Source organism: Oncorhynchus keta, unplaced genomic scaffold, assembly GCF_023373465.1.
Source record: "Oncorhynchus keta strain PuntledgeMale-10-30-2019 unplaced genomic scaffold, Oket_V2 Un_contig_2991_pilon_pilon, whole genome shotgun sequence".
Lineage (NCBI taxonomy): Eukaryota > Metazoa > Chordata > Actinopteri > Salmoniformes > Salmonidae > Oncorhynchus > Oncorhynchus keta.
The window spans coordinates 70,286-93,654 of NW_026286793.1; the positions used below are offsets into that span (position 1 = coordinate 70,286).

A 23,369-nucleotide genomic window follows, 5' to 3' on the forward strand; every position below is an offset into this window, starting at 1 on the left:
GCCCTGATGTTGGGAAACAGCCCTGATGTTGGGAAACAGCCCTGATGTTGGGAAACAGCCCTGAAGTTGGGAAACAGCCCTGATGTTGGAAACAAACATCATTATGATGGAAAACAGCCCTGATGTTGGGAAACAGCTCTGATGTTGGGAAACAGCCCTGATGTTGGGAAACAGCCCTGAAGTTGGGAAACAGCCCTGATGTTGGAAACAAACATCATTATGATGGAAAACAGCCCTGATGTTGGAAAACAGCCCTGATGTTGGGAAACAGCCCTGATGTTGAAACAAACATCATTATGATGGAAAACAGCCTTGATGTTGGAAAACAGCCCTGATGTTGGAAAAACAAACATCATTATGATGGAAAACAGCCCTGATGTTGGAAAACAGCCCTGATGTTGGAAAACAGCCCTGATGTTGGAAAACAGCCCTGATGATGGAAAACAGCCCTGATGTTGGAAAACAAACATCATTATGATGGAAAACAGCCCTGATGTTGGAAAACAGCCCTGATGTTGGAAAACAGCCCTGATGTTGGAAAACAGCCCTGATGCTGGGAAACAGCCCTGATGCTGGGAAACAGCCCTGATGTTGGAAACAAACATCATTATGATGGAAAACAGCCTTGATGTTGGAAAACAGCCTTGATGTTGGAAAACAGCCCTGATGTTGGAAAACAAACATCATTATGATGGAAAACAGCCCTGATGTTGGAAAACAGCCCTGATGTTGGAAAACAGCCCCTGATGTTGGAAAACAGCCCTGATGTTGGAAACAAACATCATTATGATGGAAAACAGCCTTGATGTTGGAAAACAGCCTTGATGTTGGAAAACAGCCCTGATGTTGGAAAACAAACATCATTATGATGGAAAACAGCCTTGATGTTGGAAAACAGCCTTGATGATGGAAAACAGCCTTGATGATGGAAAACAGCCTTGATGTTGGAAAACAGCCCTGATGTTGGAAAACAGCCCTGATGTTGGAAAACAAACATCATTATGATGGAAAACAGCCTTGATGTTGGAAAACAGCCCTGATGTTGGGAAACAGCCCTGAAGTTGGGAAACAAACATCATTATGTTGGAAAACAGCCTGATGTTGGAAAACAGCCTGATGTTGGGAAACAGCCCTGATGTTGGGAAACAGCCCTGATGTTGGAAAACAGCCCTGATGTTGGAACACAGCCCTGATGTTGGAACACAGCCCTGATGTTTTCCTGATGTTGGGAAACAGCCCTGATGTTGGAAAACAGCCCTGATGTTGGAACACAGCCCTGATGTTGGAACACAGCCCTGATGTTGGAACACAGCCCTGATGTTGGAACACAGCCCTGATGTTGGAAAACAGCCCTGATGTTGGGAAACAGCCCTGATGTTGGGAAACAGCCCTGAAGTTGGGAAACAGCCCTGATGTTGGAAACAAACATCATTATGATGGAAAACAGCCCTGATGTTGGGAAACAGCCCTGATGTTGGGAAACAGCCCTGAAGTTGGGAAACAGCCCTGATGTTGGAAACAAACATCATTATGATGGAAAACAGCCCTGATGTTGGAAAACAGCCCTGATGTTGGGAAACAGCCCTGATGTTGGAAACAAACATCATTATGATGGAAAACAGCCTTGATGTTGGAAAACAGCCCTGATGTTGGAAAACAGCCCTGATGTTGGAAAACAAACATCATTATGATGGAAAACAGCCCTGATGTTGGAAAACAGCCCTGATGTTGGAAAACAGCCCTGATGTTGGAAAACAGCCCTGATGATGGAAAACAGCCCTGATGTTGGAAAACAAACATCATTATGATGGAAAACAGCCCTGATGTTGGAAAACAGCCCTGATGTTGGAAAACAGCCCTGATGTTGGAAAACAGCCCTGATGCTGGGAAACAGCCCTGATGCTGGGAAACAGCCCTGATGTTGGAAACAAACATCATTATGATGGAAAACAGCCTTGATGTTGGAAAACAGCCTTGATGTTGGAAAACAGCCCTGATGTTGGAAAACAAACATCATTATGATGGAAAACAGCCCTGATGTTGGAAAACAGCCCTGATGATGGAAAACAGCCCTGATGATGGAAAACAGCCATGATGTTGGAAAACAGCCCTGATGTTGGAAAACAGCCCTGATGTTGGAAAACAGCCCTGATGTTGAAAACAGCCCTGATGTTGGAAAACAAACATCATTATGATGGAAAACAGCCCTGATGCTGGAAAACAGCCCTGAAGTTGGGAAACAGCCCTGATGTTGGAAAACAGCCCTGATGTTGGGAAACAGCCCTGATGTTGGAAACAAACATCATTATGATGGAAAACAGCCTTGATGTTGGAAAACAGCCTTGATGTTGGAAAACAGCCCTGATGTTGGAAAACAAACATCATTATGATGGAAAACAGCCTTGATGTTGGAAAACAGCCTTGATGATGGAAAACAGCCTTGATGTTGGAAAACAGCCCTGATGTTGGGAAACAGCCCTGATGTTGGAAAACAGCCCTGATGTTGGGAAACAGCCCTGATGTTGGAAACAAACATCATTATGATGGAAAACAGCCTTGATGTTGGAAAACAGCCTTGATGTTGGAAAACAGCCCTGATGTTGGAAAACAAACATCATTATGATGGAAAACAGCCTTGATGTTGGAAAACAGCCTTGATGTTGGAAAACAGCCCTGATGTTGGGAAACAGCCCTGAAGTTGGGAAACAAACATCATTATGTTGGAAAACAGCCCTGATGTTGGAAAACAGCCCTGATGTTGGGAAACATCCCTGATGTTGGAAAACAGCCCTGATGTTGGAACACAGCCCTGATGTTGAAACACAGCCCTGATGTTGGAAAACAGCCCTGATGTTTTCCTGATGTTGGGAAACAGCCCTGATGTTGGGAAACAGCCCTGATGTTGGAACACAGCCCTGATGTTGGGAAACAGCCCTGATGTTGGGAAACAGCCCTGATGTTGGGAAACAGCCCTGAAGTTGGGAAACAGCCCTGATGTTGGAAACAAACATCATTATGATGGAAAACAGCCCTGATGTTGGGAAACAGCTCTGATGTTGGGAAACAGCCCTGATGTTGGAAACAAACATCATTATGATGGAAAACAGCCCTGATGTTGGAAAACAGCCCTGATGTTGGGAAACAGCCCTGATGTTGGAAACAAACATCATTATGATGGAAAACAGCCTTGATGTTGGAAAACAGCCTTGATGTTGGAAAACAGCCCTGATGTTGGAAAACAAACATCATTATGATGGAAAACAGCCCTGATGTTGGAAAACAGCCCTGATGTTGGAAAACAGCCCTGATGATGGAAAACAGCCATGATGTTGGAAAACAGCCATGATGTTGGAAAACAGCCCTGATGTTGGAAAACAGCCCTGATGTTGGAAAACAGCCCTGATGTTGGAAAACAAACATCATTATGATGGAAAACAGCCCTGATGTTGGAAAACAGCCCTGATGTTGGAAAACAGCCCTGATGCTGGGAAACAGCCCTGATGCTGGGAAACAGCCCTGATGTTGGAAACAAACATCATTATGATGGAAAACAGCCTTGATGTTGGAAAACAGCCTTGATGTTGGAAAACAGCCCTGATGTTGGAAAACAAACATCATTATGATGGAAAACAGCCCTGATGTTGGAAAACAGCCCTGATGTTGGAAAACAGCCCTGATGATGGAAAACAGCCCTGATGATGGAAAACAGCCATGATGTTGGAAAACAGCCATGATGTTGGAAAACAGCCATGATGTTGGAAAACAGCCCTGATGTTGGAAAACAGCCCTGATGTTGGAAAACAAACATCATTATGATGGAAAACAGCCCTGATGTTGGAAAACAGCCCTGATGTTGAAAAACAGCCCTGATGTTGGAAAACAAACATCATTATGATGGAAAACAGCCCTGATGCTGGAAAACAGCCCTGATGTTGGGAAACAGCCCTGAAGTTGGGAAACAGCCCTGATGTTGGAAACAAACATCATTATGATGGAAAACAGCCCTGATGTTGGAAAACAGCCCTGATGTTGGGAAACAGCCCTGATGTTGGAAACAAACATCATTATGATGGAAAACAGCCTTGATGTTGGAAAACAGCCTTGATGTTGGAAAACAGCCCTGATGTTGGAAAACAAACATCATTATGATGGAAAAACAGCCTTGATGTTGGAAAACAGCCTTGATGATGGAAAACAGCCTTGATGTTGGAAAACAGCCTTGATGTTGGAAAACAGCCCTGATGTTGGAAAACAAACATCATTATGATGGAAAACAGCCTTGATGTTGGAAAACAGCCTTGATGTTGGAAAACAGCCCTGATGTTGGGAAACAGCCCTGAAGTTGGGAAACAAACATCATTATGTTGGAAAACAGCCCTGATGTTGGGAAACAGCCCTGATGTTGGGAAACAGCCCTGATGTTGGGAAACAGCCCTGATGTTGGAACACAGCCCTGATGTTGGAACACAGCCCTGATGTTGGAAAACAGCCCTGATGTTTTCCTGATGTTGGGAAACAGCCCTGATGTTGGGAAACAGCCCTGATGTTGGAAAAACAGCCCTGATGTTGGAACACAGCCCTGATGTTGGAACACAGCCCTGATGTTGGAACACAGCCCTGATGTTGGAACACAGCCCTGATGTTGGGAAACAGCCCTGATGTTGGGAAACAGCACAGCCCTGAAGTTGGGAAACAGCCCTGATGTTGGAAACAAACATCATTATGATGGAAAACAGCCCTGATGTTGGAAAACAGCCCTGATGTTGGGAAACAGCCCTGATGTTGGGAAACAGCCCTGAAGTTGGGAAACAGCCCTGATGTTGGAAACAAACATCATTATGATGGAAAACAGCCCTGATGTTGGAACACAGCCCTGATGTTGGAAAACAGCCCTGATGTTGGAAACAAACATCATTATGATGGAAAACAGCCTTGATGTTGGAAACAGCCCTGATGTTGGAAAACAAACATCATTATGATGGAAAACAGCCCTGATGTTGGAAAACAGCCCTGATGTTGGAAAACAGCCCTGATGATGGAAAACAGCCCTGATGATGGAAAACAGCCATGATGTTGGAAAACAGCCCTGATGTTGGAAAACAGCCCTGATGTTGGAAAACAGCCCTGATGTTGGAAAACAAACATCATTATGATGGAAAACAGCCCTGATGTTGGAAAACAGCCCTGATGTTGGAAAACAGCCCTGATGCTGGGAAACAGCCCTGATGCTGGGAAACAGCCCTGATGTTGGAAACAAACATCATTATGATGGAAAACAGCCTTGATGTTGGAAAACAGCCTTGATGTTGGAAAACAGCCCTGATGTTGGAAAACAAACATCATTATGATGGAAAACAGCCCTGATGTTGGAAAACAGCCCTGATGTTGGAAAACAGCCCTGATGTTGGAAAACAGCCCTGATGATGGAAAACAGCCATGATGATGGAAAACAGCCATGATGTTGGAAAACAGCCATGATGTTGGAAAACAGCCATGATGTTGGAAAACAGCCCTGATGTTGGAAAACAGCCCTGATGTTGGAAAACAAACATCATTATGATGGAAAACAGCCCTGATGTTGGAAAACAGCCCTGATGTTGGAAAACAGCCCTGATGTTGGAAAACAAACATCATTATGATGGAAAACAGCCCTGATGCTGGAAAACAGCCCTGATGTTGGGAAACAGCCCTGAAGTTGGGAAACAGCCCTGATGTTGGAAACAAACATCATTATGATGGAAAACAGCCCTGATGTTGGAAAACAGCCCTGATGTTGGGAAACAGCCCTGATGTTGGAAACAAACATCATTATGATGGAAAACAGCCTTGATGTTGGAAAACAGCCTTGATGTTGGAAAACAGCCCTGATGTTGGAAAACAAACATCATTATGATGGAAAACAGCCCTGATGTTGGAAAACAGCCCTGATGTTGGAAAACAGCCCTGATGTTGGAAAACAAACATCATTATGATGGAAAACAGCCTTGATGTTGGAAAACAGCCTTGATGTTGGAAAACAGCCCTGATGTTGGGAAACAGCCCTGAAGTTGGGAAACAAACATCATTATGATGGAAAACAGCCCTGATGTTGGAACACAGCCCTGATGTTGGGAAACAGCCCTGATGTTGGAACACAGCCCTGATGTTGGAAAACAGCCCTGATGTTGGAAAACAGGTCTGATGTTTTCCTGATGTTGGGAAACAGCCCTGATGTTGGGAAACAGCCCTGATGTTGGAAACAGCCCTGATGTTGGAAAACAGCCCTGATGTTGGAACACAGCCCTGATGTTGGAACACAGCCCTGATGTTGGAACACAGCCCTGATGTTGGAACACAGCCCTGATGTTGGAACACAGCCCTGATGTTGGGAAACAGCCCTGATGTTGGGAAACAGCCCTGAAGTTGGGAAACAGCCCTGATGTTGGAAACAAACATCATTATGATGGAAAACAGCCCTGATGTTGGGAAACAGCCCTGATGTTGGGAAACAGCCCTGATGTTGGGAAACAGCCCTGAAGTTGGGAAACAGCCCTGATGTTGGAAACAAACATCATTATGATGGAAAACAGCCCTGATGTTGGAAAACAGCCCTGATGTTGGGAAACAGCCCTGATGTTGGAAACAAACATCATTATGATGGAAAACAGCCTTGATGTTGGAAAACAGCCTTGATGTTGGAAAACAGCCCTGATGTTGGAAAACAAACATCATTATGATGGAAAACAGCCCTGATGTTGGAAAACAGCCCTGATGTTGGAAAACAGCCCTGATGATGGAAAACAGCCCTGATGATGGAAAACAGCCATGATGTTGGAAAACAGCCCTGATGTTGGAAAAACAGCCCTGATGTTGGAAAACAAACATCATTATGATGGAAAACAGCCCTGATGTTGGAAAACAGCCCTGATGTTGGAAAACAAACATCATTATGATGGAAAACAGCCCTGATGCTGGAAAACAGCCCTGATGTTGGGAAACAGCCCTGAAGTTGGGAAACAGCCCTGATGTTGGAAACAAACATCATTATGATGGAAAACAGCCCTGATGTTGGAAAACAGCCCTGATGTTGGGAAACAGCCCTGATGTTGGAAACAAACATCATTATGATGGAAAACAGCCTTGATGTTGGAAAACAGCCTTGATGTTGGAAAACAGCCCTGATGTTGGAAAACAAACATCATTATGATGGAAAACAGCCTTGATGTTGGAAAACAGCCTTGATGTTGGAAAACAGCCATGATGTTGGAAAACAGCCCTGATGTTGGGAAACAGCCCTGAAGTTGGGAAACAAACATCATTATGTTGGAAAACAGCCCTGATGTTGGAAAACAGCCCTGATGTTGGAAAACAGCCCTGATGTTGGAAAACAAACATCATTATGATGGAAAACAGCCCTGATGCTGGAAAACAGCCCTGATGTTGGAAAACAAACATCATTATGTTGGAAAACAGCCCTGATGTTGGAAAACAGCCCTGATGTTGGAAAACAGCCCTGATGTTGGAAAACAAACATCATTATGATGGAAAACAGCCCTGATGCTGGAAAACAAACATCATTATGTTGGAAAACAGCCCTGATGTTGGAAAACAGCCCTGATGTTGGAAAACAGCCCTGATGTTGGAAAACAAACATCATTATGATGGAAAACAGCCCTGATGCTGGAAAACAGCCCTGATGTTGGGAAACAGCTCTGATGTTGGGAAACAGCCCTGATGTTGGGAAACAGCCCTGAAGTTGGGAAACAGCCCTGATGTTGGAAACAAACATCATTATGATGGAAAACAGCCCTGATGTTGGAAAACAGCCCTGATGTTGGGAAACAGCCCTGATGTTGGAAACAAACATCATTATGATGGAAAACAGCCTTGATGTTGGAAAACAGCCCTGATGTTGGAAAACAAACATCATTATGATGGAAAACAGCCCTGATGTTGGAAAACAGCCCTGATGTTGGAAAACAGCCCTGATGATGGAAAACAGCCCTGATGATGGAAAACAGCCATGATGTTGGAAAACAGCCCTGATGTTGGAAAACAGCCCTGATGTTGGAAAACAGCCCTGATGTTGGAAAACAAACATCATTATGATGGAAAACAGCCCTGATGTTGGAAAACAGCCCTGATGTTGGAAAACAGCCCTGATGTTGGAAAACAAACATCATTATGATGGAAAACAGCCCTGATGCTGGAAAACAGCCCTGATGTTGGGAAACAGCCCTGAAGTTGGGAAACAGCCCTGATGTTGGAAACAAACATCATTATGATGGAAAACAGCCCTGATGTTGGAAAACAGCCCTGATGTTGGGAAACAGCCCTGATGTTGGAAACAAACATCATTATGATGGAAAACAGCCTTGATGTTGGAAAACAGCCTTGATGTTGGAAAACAGCCCTGATGTTGGAAAACAAACATCATTATGATGGAAAACAGCCTTGATGTTGGAAAACAGCCTTGATGTTGGAAAACAGCCATGATGTTGGAAAACAGCCCTGATGTTGGGAAACAGCCCTGAAGTTGGGAAACAAACATCATTATGTTGGAAAACAGCCCTGATGTTGGAAAACAGCCCTGATGTTGGAAAACAGCCCTGATGTTGGAAAACAAACATCATTATGATGGAAAACAGCCCTGATGCTGGAAAACAGCCCTGATGTTGGAAAACAAACATCATTATGTTGGAAAACAGCCCTGATGTTGGAAAACAGCCCTGATGTTGGAAAACAGCCCTGATGTTGGAAAACAAACATCATTATGATGGAAAACAGCCCTGATGCTGGAAAACAAACATCATTATGTTGGAAAACAGCCCTGATGTTGGAAAACAGCCCTGATGTTGGAAAACAGCCCTGATGTTGGAAAACAAACATCATTATGATGGAAAACAGCCCTGATGCTGGAAAACAGCCCTGATGTTGGAAAACAGCCCTGATGTTGGAAAACAGCCCTGATGCTGGGAAACAGCCCTGATGTTGGAAAACAGCCCTGATGTTGGAAAACAGCCCTGATGTTGGAAAACAAACATCATTATGATGGAAAACAGCCCTGATGCTGGAAAACAGCCCTGATGTTGGGAAACAGCCCTGAAGTTGGGAAACAGCCCTGATGTTGGAAACAAACATCATTATGATGGAAAACAGCCCTGATGTTGGAAAACAGCCCTGATGTTGGGAAACAGCCCTGATGTTGGAAACAAACATCATTATGATGGAAAACAGCCTTGATGTTGGAAAACAGCCTTGATGTTGGAAAACAGCCCTGATGTTGGAAAACAAACATCATTATGATGGAAAACAGCCTTGATGTTGGAAAACAGCCTTGATGTTGGAAAACAGCCATGATGTTGGAAAACAGCCCTGATGTTGGGAAACAGCCCTGAAGTTGGGAAACAAACATCATTATGTTGGAAAACAGCCCTGATGTTGGAAAACAGCCCTGATGTTGGAAAACAGCCCTGATGTTGGAAAACAAACATCATTATGATGGAAAACAGCCCTGATGCTGGAAAACAGCCCTGATGTTGGAAAACAAACATCATTATGTTGGAAAACAGCCCTGATGTTGGAAAACAGCCCTGATGTTGGAAAACAGCCCTGATGTTGGAAAACAAACATCATTATGATGGAAAACAGCCCTGATGCTGGAAAACAAACATCATTATGTTGGAAAACAGCCCTGATGTTGGAAAACAGCCCTGATGTTGGAAAACAGCCCTGATGTTGGAAAACAAACATCATTATGATGGAAAACAGCCCTGATGCTGGAAAACAGCCCTGATGTTGGAAAACAGCCCTGATGTTGGAAAACAGCCCTGATGCTGGGAAACAGCCCTGATGCTGGGAAACAGCCCTGATGTTGGAAAACAGCCCTGATGCTGGGAAACAGCCCTGATGCTGGGAAACAGCCCTGATGTTGGAAAACAAACATCATTATGTTGGAAAACAGCCCTGATGTTGGAAAACAGCCCTGATGTTGGAAAACAAACATCATTATGATGGAAAACAGCCCTGATGCTGGAAAACAAACATCATTATGTTGGAAAACAGCCCTGATGTTGGAAAACAGCCCTGATGTTGGAAAACAGCCCTGATGTTGGAAAACAAACATCATTATGATGGAAAACAGCCCTGATGCTGGAAAACAGCCCTGATGTTGGAAAACAGCCCTGATGTTGGAAAACAGCCCTGATGTTGGAAAACAGCCCTGATGTTGGAAAACAGCCCTGATGTTGGAAAACAGCCCTGATGCTGGGAAACAGCCCTGATGTTGGAAAACAGCCCTGATGCTGGGAAACAGCCCTGATGCTGGGAAACAGCCCTGGTGTTGGAAAACAACATCATTAAGTTATCCGGAGTCACATTGTATTTATTTTCCAAGCTATAGCACACCATATTTGACATCCATCAGGTTTTTAAAGCACCAAACAGTTTGAGTCTGTTACGATACTGCTATCGTCTCGGCCGTCATTGAAATGGGAAGTATTTTAACTCCACATGGAAGGTGTTTTAGGTGGGTACACACTGATATGTACACACTGATATGCACACACTGATATGTACACACTGATATGCACACACTGATATGCACACACTGATATGTACACACTGATATGCACACACTGATATGCACACACTGATATGCACACACTGATATGCACACACTGATATGTACACACTGATATGCACACACTGATATGCACACACTGATATGCACACACTGATATGTACACACTGATATGTACACACTGATATGTACACACTGATATGTACACACTGATATGTACACACTGATATGTACACACTGATATGCACACACTGATATGTACACACTGATATGTACACACTGATATGTACACACTGATATGTACACACTGATATGCACACACTGATATGTACACACTGATATGCACACACTGATATGTACACACTGATATGCACACACTGATATGCACACACTGATATGCACACACTGATATGCACACACTGATATGTACACACTGATATGTACACACACACACTTGTAATAATCGATCATGTTTATTGTCCCTCAGGTGGTTTCCCTCCTCCTATGACAGGTATGTCCTCATCACTACAGTACATCCTCCTCTTCCTCACAGTATATCACTACAGTATATCACTACAGTATATCACTACAGTACATCACTACAGTATATCACTACAGTATATCACTACAGTATATCACTACAGTACATCCTCCTCCTCCTCACAGTATATCACTACAGTATATCCTCCTCCTCACAGTATATCACTACAGTATATCCTCCTCCTCACAGTATATCACTACAGTATATCCTCCTCCTCCTCACAGTATATCACTACAGTATGTCCTCATCACTACAGTATGTCCTCATCACTACAGTATATCCTCCTCCTCACTACAGTATATCACTACAGTATATCCTCATCACGACAGTATATCACTACAGTATATCCTCCTCCTCCTCACAGTATATCACTACAGTATGTCCTCATCACTACAGTATGTCCTCATCACTACAGTATATCCTCCTCCTCACTACAGTATATCACTACAGTATATCCTCATCACGACAGTATATCACTACAGTACATCCTCTTCCTCCTCACTACAGTATATCCTCCTCCTCCTCACAGTATATCACAACAGTATATCCTCATCACGACAGTATATCACTACAGTATATCCTCCTCCTCCTCACAGTATATCACAACAGTATATCCTCATCACTACAGTATATCACTACAGTATATCCTCCTCCTCCTCACAGTATATCACTACAGTATATCCTCAACACGACAGTATATCACTACAGTATATCCTCCTCACTACAGTATATCCTCCTCCTCACAGTATATCACTACAGTATATCACTACAGTATATCACAACAGTATATCACTACAGTACATCCTCCTCACAGTATATCACTACAGTATATCACTACAGTACATCCTCCTCCTCCTCACAGTATATCACGACAGTATGTCCTCATCACTACAGTATATCACTACAGTATATCCTCCTCCTCACTACAGTATATCACTACAGTATATCCTCATCACGACAGTATATCACTACAGTGTATCCTCATCACGACAGTATATCACTACAGTATATCCTCCTCCTCACTACAGTATATCACTACAGTATATCCTCATCACTACAGTATATCACTACAGTATATCCTCCTCCTCACTACAGTATATCCTCCTCCTCACAGTATATCACTACAGTATATCACTACAGTATATCACTACAGTATATCCTCCTCACTACAGTATATCACGACAGTATATCCTCATCACAACAGTATATCACTACAGTATATCCTCCTCCTCCTCCTCACTACAGTATATCACTACAGTATATCCTCCTCACTACAGTATATCACTACAGTTATCCTCCTCATCACTACAGTATATCACTACAGTATATCACTACAGTATATCCTCCTCATCACTACAGTATATCACTACAGTATATCACTACAGTATATCCTCCTCATCACTACAGTATATCACTACAGTATATCCTCCTCCTCTTTCACACTACAGTATATCACTACAGTATATCCTCATCACTACAGTATATCACTACAGTATATCCTCCTCTTTCACACTACAGTATATCACTACAGTATATCCTCCTCACTACAGTACATCACTACAGTATATCACTACAGTATATCCTCCTCCTCTTTCACACTACAGTATATCACTACAGTATATCCTCCTCTTCCTCACTACAGTATATCACTACAGTATATCCTCCTCTTCCTCACTACAGTATATCACTACAGTATATCACTACAGTATATCCTCCTCTTCCTCACTACAGTATATCACTACAGTATATCCTCATCATCGCTACAGTATATCACTACAGTATATCACGACAGTATATCCTCTTCCTCACTACAGTATATCCTTCTCCTCTTCCACACTACAGTATATCACTACAGTATATCCTCCTCACTACAGTATATCACTACAGTTATCCTCCTCATCACTACAGTATATCACTACAGTATATCCTCCTCGCTACAGTATATCACTACAGTACATCCTCCTCCTCACTACAGTATATCCTCCTCATCACTACAGTATATCACTACAGTATATCACTACAGTATATCCTCCTCATCACTACAGTATATCACTACAGTATATCACTACAGTATATCCTCCTCCTCACTACAGTATATCCTCCTCCTCTTTCACACTACAGTATATCACTACAGTATATCCTCCTCCTCACTACAGTATATCCTCATTACTACAGTATATCACTACAGTATATCACTACAGTATATCCTCCTCTCTGTCTCCAGGTGGCTACCCTCCTCCTATGCCAGGTGTGGTGTCTCCATGGCCTCCTATGATGGACCAGTCTAAACAGTGGGACTACTACCCTCCAGGTAAACCAGTCTACCCTCCAGGTAAACCTGCCTACCCTCCAGGTAAACCAGTCTACCCTCCAGGTAAACCTGTCTACCCTCCAGGTAAACCTGTCTACCCTCCAGGTAAACCTGCCTACCCTCCAGGTAAACCAGTCTACCCTCCAGGTAAACCTGCCTACCCTCCAGGTAAACCTGCCTACCCTCCAGGTAAACCTGCCTACCCTCCAGGTAAACCTGCCTACCCTCCAGGTAAACCTGTCTACCCTCCAGGTAAACCTGTCTACCCTCCAGGTAAACCTGTCTACCCTCCAGGTAAACCTGTCTACCCTCCAGGTAAACCTGTCTACCCTCCAGGTAAACCGGTCTACCCTCCAGGTAAACCGGTCTACCCCCCAGGTAAACCGGTCTACCCCCCAGGTAAACCGGTCTACCCTCCAGGAAACCGGTCTACCCTCCAGGGAAACCGGTCTACCCTCCAGGAAACCGGTCTACCCTCCAGGAAACCGGTCTACCCTCCAGGAAACCGGTCTACCCTCCAGGGAAACCGGTCTACCCCCAGGTAAACCGGTCTACCCCCAGGTAAACCGGTCTACCCCCAGGTAAACCGGTCTACCCCCAGGTAAACCGGTCTACCCCCAGGTAAACCGGTCTACCCCCAGGTAAACCGGTCTACCCCCCCCAGGTAAACCGGTCTACCCCCAGGTAAACCGGTCTACTCAGGTAAACCGGTCTACCCCCCAGGTAAACCGGTCTACCCCCCAGGTAAACCGGTCTACCCCCCAGGTAAACCGGTCTACCCCCAGGTAAACCGGTTTACCCCCAGGTAAACCGGTTTACCCCCCAGGTAAACCGGTCTACCCCCCAGGTAAACCGGTCTACCCCCCAGGTAAACCGGTCTACCCCCCAGGTAAACCGGTCTACCCCCCAGGTAAACCGGTCTACCCCCCAGGTAAACCGGTCTAAACAGTAGTACTGCGACCCTCCAAGCTAATGTTCTTTACTAGTGATCTGTCAATCAACCTGTCAATCAATCAGTCTGACCTGATGTTCTTTACTGTACTACTACCCACCAGGACCGGGACCGGGACCAGGACCCAGACGGGAGGACAAGAGGGAGAAGGAGAGAGAGCGACCCAGGGAGAGACCACATGAGAGGGAGAGAGAGCGAGAGCACAGCCCCTCCACTATGGGCTACAACAGGTTAGTCGAGGGATGCAGGCGACAGCGGGTTAGTCGAGGACGATGCAGGCGACAGAGGGTTAGTCGAGGACCATGCAGGCGACAGCGGGTTAGTCGAGGAGATGCAGGCGACAGCACGTTAGTCGAGGACGATGCAGGCGACAGCCGAGACGATGCAGGCGACAGCGGGTTGTCAGGCGATGCAGGCGACAGGGTTAGTCGAGGACGATGCAGGCGACAGCGGGTTAGTCGAGGACGATGCAGGTGCAGGCGACAGGCGACACGGGTTAGTCGAGGACGATGCAGGCGACAGCGGGTTGCAGGCGACAGCGGGTTAGTCGAGACGATGCAGGCGACAGCGGGCATGCAGGCGACAGCGGGTTAGTCGAGGACGATGCAGGCGACAGCGGGGGTTGCAGGCGACAGCGGGTCGCAGGACAGCGGGATGCAGGCGACAGCGGGTTAGTTGCAGGCGACAGCGGGTTAGTCGAGGACGATGCAGGCGACAGCGGGTTAGTCGAGGACGATGCAGGCGACAGCGGGTTATCCCGAGGACGATGCAGGCGACAGCGGGTTAGTCGAGGACGATGCAGGCGACAGCGGGTTAGTCGAGGACGATGCAGGCGACAGCGGGTTAGTCGAGGACGATGCAGGCGACAGCGGGTTGCAGGCGATGCAGGCGACAGCGGGTTAGTCGAGGACGATGCAGGCGACAGCGGGGGACGCAGGCGACAGTCGAGGACGATGCAGGCGACAGCGGGTTAGTCGAGGACGATGCAGGCGACAGCGGGTTAGTCGAGGACGTGCAGGCGACAGCAGGTTAGTGGAGGACGGTGCAGGCGACAGGGGTTAGTCGAGGACGATGCAGGCGACAGCGGGTTAGTCGAGGCGACGCAGGCGACAGAGGGTTAGTGGAGGACGATGCAGGCGACAGCGGGTTAGTCGATGGACAGAGGGATGCAGGCGACAGCGGGTTAGTCGAGGAGGCGATGCAGGCGACAGCGGGTTAGTCGAGGACGATGCAGGCGACAGCGGGAGTGCGATGCAGGCGACAGCGGGTTAGTCGAGGACGATGCAGGCGACAGCGGGTTAGTCGAGGACGATGCAGGCGACAGCGGGTTCGAGTCGAGGAGGCGACAGCGGGTTAGCGAGGACGATGGCGACAGCGGGCAGGCGACAGCGGGTTAGTCGAGGCGCAGGCGACAGCGGGTTAGTGCAGGCGACAGCGGGCGAGGACGATGCAGGCGACAGCGGGTTAGTCGAGGACGATGCAGGCGACAGCGGGTTAGTCGAGGACGATGCAGGCGACAGCGGGTTAGTCGAGGACGATGCAGGCGACAGCGGGTTAGTCGAGGACGATGCAGGCGACAGCGGGTTAGTCGAGGACGATGCACGCAGGCGACAGCGGGTTAGTCGAGGACGATGCAGGCGACAGCGGGTTAGTCGAGGACGATGCAGGCGACAGCGGGTTAGTCGAGGACGATGCAGGCGACAGCGGGTTAGTCGAGGACGATGCAGGCGACAGCAGGCGACAGCGGGTTAGTCGAGGACGATGCAGGCGAGGACGATGCAGGCGACAGCGGGTTAGTCGAGGACGATGCAGGCGACAGCGGGTTAGTCGAGGACGATGCAGGCGACAGCGGGTTAGTCGAGGACGACGCAGGCGACAGCGGGTTAGTCGAGGGACGAGGCGACACGGGTTAGTGCAGGCGACAGCGGGTTAGTCGAGGACGATGCAGGCGACAGCGGGTTAGTCGAGGACGATGCAGGCGACAGCGGGTTAGTCGAGGACGATGCAGGCGATGCAGGCGACAGCGGGTTAGTCGAGGACGATGCAGGCGACAGCGGGTTAGTCGAGGACGATGCAGGCGACAGCGGGTTAGTCGAGGACGATGCAGGCGACAGCGGGTTAGTCGAGGACGATGCAGGCGACAGCGGGTTAGTCGAGGACGACGCAGGCGACAGCGGGTTAGTCGAGGACGATGCAGGCGACAGCGGGTTAGTCGAGGACGATGCAGGCGACAGCGGGTTAGTCGAGGACGATGCAGGCGACAGCGGGTTAGTCGAGGACGATGCAGGCGACAGCGGGTTAGTCGAGGACGATGCAGGGACGGGATGCAGGGCGACAGCGGGTTAGTCGAGGACGATGCAGGCGACAGCGGGTTATGCAGGCGACAGCGGGTTAGTCGAGGACGATGCAGGCGACAGCGGGTTAGTCGAGGACGATGCAGGCGACAGCGGGTTAGTCGAGGACGACGCAGGCGACAGCGGGTTAGTCGAGGACGATGCAGGCGACAGCGGGTTAGTCGAGGACGACGAGGCGACAGCGGGTTAGTCGAGGACGATGCAGGCGACAGCGGGTTAGTGGAGGACGATGCAGGCGACAGCAGGGGTTAGTCGAGGACGATGCAGGCGACAGAGGGTTGCGAGGACGATGCAGGCGACAGCGGGTTAGTCGAGGACGATGCAGGCGACAGCGGGTTAGTCGAGGACGATGCAGGCGACAGCGGGTTAGTCGAGGACGATGCAGGCGACAGCGGGTTAGTCGAGGACAGCGTGCAGGCGACAGCGGGTTATGCAGGTCGAGGACAGGCGATGCAGGCGACAGAGGGGTTAGTCGAGGACGATGCAGGCGACAGCGGGTTAGTCGAGGACGACATGCAGGCGACAGCAGGTTAGTCGAGGACGATGCAGGCGACAGTGTTCTCCTAACAGTGTATCTTCCCCCACTGTCCCAGTACCGGGCTCAGACCAGTGGTCCTCTGCTCGCTAACACAAGTGACCGCATTCCTTGGCAAGGCACAAACCAGTTGAGCTATAGAAACATATTGAATATGATAGCTAGCTGTGGAGCACATTCTTTTTAAAATATATTTCTTTATTTTATTTTGAATTTTACTCCCCAATTTTGTGGTATCCAATTGTTTTTGTAGTTACTATCTTCTCTCATCACTATAACTCCCGTACGGGCTCGGGAGAGACGAAGGTCGAAAGCCAACAACCAACAGATTGGCACACCTCATCTCACTGTCCAATCAGAAAAGATCTGTTTAACTTCTTATGGGCAGGCTGGACGGTAGCGTCCCAGTTGGCCAACATCCTGTGAAATTACAGAGCGTGAAATTCAAATTAAATATAAATATTTAACATTCATGTAAAGTACAAGTGTTATACATCAAAATAAAGCTTCATTTATTGTTAATCCAGCCGCTGTGTCAGATTTCAAAAAGGCTTTACATCGAAAGCACACCATGCGATTATCTGAGGACAGCTCCCAGGCAGGTGCGACACGAAAGTCAGAAATAGCGATATAAAAAATGCCTTACCTTTGATCTTCTTCAGTTGGCACCCCAATAGGTCCCAGTTACATCACAAATGGTCCTTTTGTTGGATAAAGTCCTTCTTTATATCCATAAAAACTCAGTTTAGCTTCAGTCAGTAATCCACCGATTCACGCGCATGGAAACACTACAGCCAAAATGGGAGCCTCTTAGAAAAACTACAACTTCTTGCTAATTTTCCCAAAAACCAGCCTGAAACTCTAAAGACTGTTGACATCTAGTGGACGCCCTAGGAATTGCAATCTGGGAGGACTTCGCCTCATAAAAAACATGAAAGACATTGAAAACAGTGGTAGGCTGAATTTTTTTTTATGGGTTTGTCCTCAGGGTTTCGCCTGCCATAACAGTTCTGTTATACACACAGACATTATTTTAACAGTTTCAGAAACTTTAGAGTGTTTTCTATCCAAATCTACCAATTATATGCATATCCTAGCTTCTGGGCCTGAGTAACAGGCAGTTTACTTTAGGTACGCTTTTCATCCGGACATGAGACATGAAAATACTGCCCCTACAACGGCCGACAGATTGACACAACTCATCTCAGATCTGTTTAACGACGACCAGGTTGAACAGTGAGTTGTTTCAATCAGAAAAGATGATTAGTCATGTCACAGTCCAGCGTCCAATGAGATATTCTGTCTGTCTGGTCTCCATAGTGACGAGGAGCGGTACCGTGGTTACCGGGAGTACCAGGCGGAGCGTGGCTACAGCGGCGGTGACCGCGGAGGAGGTGACCGCGGAGGGGAGCGTGGCGGCGTAGACCGTGGAGGTGACCGTGGAGGAGCGTGGCGGTGACCGTGGGAGTGGTGGTGAGCGTGGAGGTGGAGGCGGCGGCGCCACAGAGACAGGTCGAGCCGTGAGAAGGAGGAGAGACACAGAGAGAGAAGACACAGAGAGAAGGAGGAGGGGAGACACAAGTCATCACGCAGGTACGCCACTCACTCACTCACTCACTCACACACACACACACACACACACACACACACACACACACACACACACACACACACACACACACACACACACACACACACACACACACACATTATTTCACCTCTTTGTTGTATCAGAATCAGAACTGTCTCTGTCTTCTCTCTCCCTCCTGTCTGTCTCTCTCTGTCTCTCTCTGTCTCTCTCTGTCTCTCTCTCTGTCTCTCTCTGTCTCTCTCTCTGTCTCTCTCTGTCTCTCTCTGTCTCTCTCTCTGTCTCTCTCTGTCTCTCCCTCTCCCCTGTCTGTCTCTCTCTGTCTCTCTCTGTCTCTCTCTCCCCCTGTCTGTCTCTCTCTGTCTCTCCTGTCTCTCCCTCTCTCTCCCCTGTCTGTCTCTCTCTCCCCCTGTCTGTCTCTCTCTGTCTCTCTCTGTCTCTCTCTCCCCCTGTCTGTCTCTCTCTGTCCTCTCTGTCCCCTGTCTGTCTCTCTCTCTCTCCTCTCTCTGTCTGTCTCTCTCTCTGTCTCTCTCCCCTCTGTCTCTCTCTGTCTCTCTCTGTCTCTCCCTCTCCCCCTGTCTGTCTCTCTCTCTGTCTCTCCCTCTCTCTGTCTCTCTCTGTCTCTCTCTGTCCCTCTCTCTGTCTCTCTCTGTCTCTCTCTGTCTCTCCCTCTCTGTCTCTCTCTGTCTCTCTCTGTCTCTCTCTCCCCCTGTCTGTCTCTCTCTGTCTCTCTCTGTCTGTCTCTCTGTCCTCTCTGTCTCTCTCTCTCTCTCCCCTGTCTGTCTCTCTCTGTCTCTCTCTGTCTCTCTCTGTCTCTCTCTCCCTGTCTCTCTCTCTGTCTCCCTCTCCTGTCTCTCTCTGTCTCTCTGTCTGTCTCTGTCTCTCTCTCTCTCCTCTCCCTCCCTGAGCAGTAGCAGCAGGAGGAGACATGATAGTGAAGAAGGAGACGGTCACAGGAGACACAAACACAAGAAGAGCAAGAGGAGCAAGGAGGGCAAGGAACCTAGTGATGATATGGGAGGAGACCAGGAGAACCAGGACACCATGGAGTGATGAAGAATACACCCTCCTCTCCCTCTGTCCCTCTTCATCTCTCTCTCTCTGTCTACATGGGAGGAGACCAGGAGAACCAGGACACCATGGAGTGATGAAGAATACACCCTCCTCTCCCTCTCTCATCTCTCTCCCTCTGTTTCCCTCTATACGTCCCTCCATCTCTCTCCTCGTCTCTCTCCCCTCTCCCTCCCTCCTCTCCTCGTCTCTCTCCCTCCATCTCTCTCTCCTCTCTCCCTCTCCTCTCTCCCTCTGTTTCCCTCTATACGTCCCTCCATCTCTCTCTCTCCTCTCCCTCTCCTCTCTCCCTCCATCTGTCTCTCTCTCCTCTCCCCTCTCTCCTCGTCTCTCTCCCTCTGTTTCCCTCTATCGTCCCTCCATCTCTCTCTCCTCTCTCCCTCTGTTTCCCTCTATACGTCCCTCCATCTCTCTCTCTCTCTCTCCTCTCTCCCTCTGTTTCCCTCTATACGTCCCTCCATCTCTCTCCTCGTCTCTCTCCCTCTGTTTCCCTCGATACGTCCCTCCATCTCTCTCTCTCTCCTCTCTCTCTCTCCTCTCTCCCTCTGTTTCCCTCCGTCCCTCCATCTCTCTCTCCTCTCTCCCTCAGAGCACTGTTGTAGTTGATCATGCTCAGAGATCGTTGTTGTTTACCCGTTCCCTTCGTAGTCATGACGATCATAAACAACCCTCATCTTCTGTCATTTATTTTCGGCCCTCTATTTTCTTAACCAAACACCTCGCTGAAAGATGTCAATTTGTTGAATAAAAAAACAAGCTTTTGATAACTTCTGTGTGTTGGGTGGTTTCTGTGTATGGCTGGCTGGTTGGTGTGTGTGTGTGTGTGTTTGGCTGGTTGGTGTTTGTGTGTGTTTGGCTGGTTGGTGTTTGTGTGTGTGGCTGGTTGGTGTGTGTGTTTGGCTGGTTGGTGTTTGTGTGTGTGGCTGGTTGGTGTGTGTGTGTGGCTGGTTGGTGTGTGGCTGGTTGGTGTGTGTGTGTGTGGCTGGTTGGTGTGTGTGGCTGGTTGGTGTGTGTGGCTGGTTGGTGTGTGTGGCTGGTTGGTGTGTGTGTGTGTGTGTGTGTGTGTGTGGCTGGTTGGTGTGTGTGGCTGGTTGGTGTGTGTGGCTAGTTGGTGTGTGTGTGTGTGTGTGTGTGTGTGTGTGTGTGTGTGTGTGTGTGTGTGTGGCTGGTGTGTGTGTGGCTGGTGTGTGTGTGTGTGGCTGGTGTGTGTGTGTGTGTGGCTGTGTGGTGTGTGTGGTGGTGTGTGTGTGTGTGTGGCTGGTGTGTGTGTGTGTGTGTGTGGCTGGTGTGTGTGTGTGTGTGTGGCTGGTGTGTGTGTGTGTGTGGCTGGTGTGTGTGTGGCTGGTGTGTGTGTGTGTGTGTGTGGTGGTGTGTGTGTGTGTGTGGCTGGTGTGTGTGTGTGTGTGGCTGGTGTGTGTGTGTGTGTGGCTGGTGTGTGTGTGTGTGTGGCTGGCTGTGTGTGTGTGTGTGGCTGGTGTGTGTGTGTGTGTGGTGTGTGTGTGTGTGTGTGGCTGGTGTGTGTGTGTGTGGCTGGTGTGTGTGTGTGTGGCTGGTGTGTGTGTTTGTGTGGCTGGTGTGTGTGTGTGTGCGTGCGTGCGTGCGTGCGTGCGTGGCTGGTTGGTGTGTGTGTGGCTGATTGGTGTGTGTGTGTGTGTGTGTGTGGCTGGTTGGTGTGTGTGTGGCTGATTGGTGTGTGTGTGTGTGGCTGGTTGGTTGGTGTGTGGCTGGTTGGTGTGTGTGTGTGTGTGTGTGTGGCTGGTTGGTTGGTGTGTGTGTGTGGATGGGTGGTTTCTCTGTGAGGCTGGGTGGTTTCTCTGTGAGGCTGGGTGGTTTCTCTGAGGCTGGGTGGTTTCTCTGAGGCTGGGTGGTTTCTCTGTGAGGCTGGGTGGTTTCTCTGTGAGGCTGGGTGGTTTCTCTGTGAGGCTGGGTGGTTTCTGTGTGTGGCTGGGTGGTTTCTGTGTGTGGCTGGGTGGTTTCTGTGTGTGTGTGGCCGGGTGGTTTCTGTGTGTGTGTGGCCGGGTGGTTTCTGTGTGTGTGTGGCCGGGTGGTTTCTGTGTGTGAGAGGCCGGGTGGTTTCTGTGTGTGTGTGGCTGGGTGGTTTCTGTGTGTGAGAGGCTGGGTGGTTTCTGTGTGTGAGAGGCTGGGTGGTTTCTGTGTGTGAGAGGCTGGGTGGTTTCTGTGTGTGAGAGGCTGGGTGGTTTCTGTGTGTGTGTGGCGGGTGGTTTCTGTGTGTGTGAGGCCGGGTGGTTTCTGTGTGTGTGAGGCCGGGTGGTTTCTGTGTGTGTGAGGCCGGGTGGTTTCTGTGTGTGTGAGGCCGGGTGGTTTCTGTGTGTGTGAGGCCGGGTGGTTTCTGTGTGAGGCTGGGTGGTTTCTGTCTTCGCTCTTCCTTCCTCTATGTCTGACGGAGGGGCAATGAAGCAATACGGCCCGAGGTGGTGTGGTATATGGGGGTGTGGTATATGGGGGTGTGGTATATGGGGGTGTGGTATATGGGGGTGTGGTATATGGGGGTGTGGTATGTGGGGGTGTGGTATATGGGGGTGTGGTATATGGGGGTGTGGTATATGGGGGTGTGGTATATGGGGGCGTGGTATATGGGGGCGTGGTATATGGGGGTGTGGTATATGGGGGTGTGGTATATGGGGGTGTGGTATATGATAGCAGATTATAGGCTTTGAAAGGCAACGTTCCCGCCCTCGAGGAGACTGTGTTCACGGTAAACGGTCCCTTGACATTTCTATGGTGCAAACTGTAACGCTTCAGTGATTAACACATTAAATAGAGCAAAGCTTTGTCCTGTTCATGTTTATCAAAGGACAAAGGCTTTGTCCTGTTCATGTTTAGCTACAGTAAGGGACACAGACTACATTAGAGTCCATAAGGGACACAGACTACATTAGAGTCCATAAGGGACACAGACTACATTAGAGTCCATAAGGGACACAGACTACATTAGAGTCCATAAGGGACACAGACTACATTAGAGTCCATAAGGGACACAGACTACATTAGAGTCCATAAGGGACACAGACTACATTAGAGTCCATAAGGGACACAGACTACATTAGAGTCCATAAGGGACACAGACTACATTAGAGTCCATAAGGGACACAGACTACATTAGAGTCCATAAGGGACACAGACTACATTAGAGTCCATAAGGGACACATATAGACTACATTAGAGTCCATAAGGGATACATATAGACTACATTAGAGGTCATAAGGGATACATATAGACTACATTAGAGTCCATAAGGGATACATATAGACTACATTAGAGTCCATAAGGGATACATATTGTGAGCGTACCAAGTAATTAGGCGTCACTCTAAAGCGGGAAGGTGGAATAAACGAGTCAGGAGTAGGTTTTCTTGATTGAACACGGTTCTCTATTGAGGGCATTTTGTCAACAAAAACATTCTAACATAATCAATGAAAAATCTTCCAAGGAAAA

General features: G+C 48.1%; 1 pseudogene; it reads left to right on the plus strand.

Annotated features, from left to right (window-relative positions):
• Window positions 1–20,680, plus strand: part of LOC127923505 (pre-mRNA 3'-end-processing factor FIP1-like) — a 65,201-nt pseudogene extending 44,521 nt beyond the window's left edge.
• Window positions 20,681–23,369: the final 2,689 nt, after the last annotated feature.